This window comes from Mandrillus leucophaeus, unplaced genomic scaffold (genome assembly GCF_000951045.1).
Source record: "Mandrillus leucophaeus isolate KB7577 unplaced genomic scaffold, Mleu.le_1.0 Scaffold6, whole genome shotgun sequence".
Taxonomy (NCBI): domain Eukaryota; kingdom Metazoa; phylum Chordata; class Mammalia; order Primates; family Cercopithecidae; genus Mandrillus; species Mandrillus leucophaeus.
Window position 1 is genome coordinate 2,236,112 of NW_012106474.1, and position 1,138 is coordinate 2,237,249.

General features: G+C 54.7%; 1 protein-coding gene across 1 annotated transcript in view; it reads left to right on the plus strand.

Annotated features, from left to right (window-relative positions):
- THBS2 (thrombospondin 2) overlaps window positions 1–1,138 on the plus strand; it is a 40,600-nt gene that overhangs the window by 9,035 nt on the left and 30,427 nt on the right. The gene's annotated exons all lie outside the window — the stretch shown is intronic.

The following is a 1,138-nucleotide window of genomic DNA, read 5'->3' on the forward strand; positions in this document are numbered from 1 at the left end:
GTAAGGAGTGTAGATGGGAGTGAGTGTGGACAGAGGATACCGCAGATGCACAGAACTGTGTCTCTCTGAAATAGCCTTCCCCTGCGTCTGTGCAGACTGGGGTGGGGTGGGAGTTACAGGGCACTTGGCCCAGAGCATCAAGGGCTTCCCCAGTGAGACCTGGCTCAGGAAGTGCATGGACATGCTGAGAACAAAAGGGTGTGCGGGGATTGCTTTCAGCAGTGCTCACGCCTCATGGATACTGCTTATGAGGACATTCGGTGTCACACCAGGCTTCTGAGCTGAGGTCACCCTCCATGACAGAGGGACACCTTGGCAAGGAGTTCTGAGCTTCTCGGTGTAAATGTGGTGTGGGACCAGGCACGGTGGCTCACGCCTGTAATTCCAGCACCGTGGGAGGCTGAGGCAGGAGGATTGCTTGAGGCCAGGAGTTTGAGAGCAGCCTGGGCAACATAGCGAGACCCTCTCTATTAAAAAAATTCTTTTATTAAAAAGAGGAGGTGGTATGATTTGTCTTCTGGAGGACAAGAGATCGCAGCAAAACCACTGGAAACGCTGTGGTCTGCATCACTCCTGGAATACACTGTTGCAGCAGGCTTAGTGGTTCGATCACGCTCTGACCTGTAGTCAGCCAACCTGGGGAGAAACCAGTTTGTGAGGCTGTATAGGGAACACCACGTCCCACCTGCTCTTCCCTCTCACTCAGCCAGCTCGTGTTCTCCACCCCGGGCCCTGCTCTGACCTCCCCCCGTTGACTTTCCCCGCAGTCGATGGCCGCTGGAGCCCCTGGTCCCCGTGGTCGGCCTGCACTGTCACCTGTGCCGGTGGGATCCGGGAGCGCACCCGGGTCTGCAACAGCCCTGAGCCTCAGTACGGAGGGAAGGCCTGCGTGGGGGATGTGCAGGAACGCCAGATGTGTAACAAGAGGAGCTGCCCCGTGGGTGAGTGAGGGGTGGCAGCGGGGGCGCTGAAACCGGCTTCCGTTCTGATGACAAATGCAAATGCTTTGGGAAACTAGATGAAAAACACAGAAAAGAAAAATCCATTTTAGTTGCACACGCGAAGATAACTGCTTTTAACATCTGTATTTCAGTCCTCCTGTATTTCTAATGTAAAAACAGAAAAGATGCCATGTGGC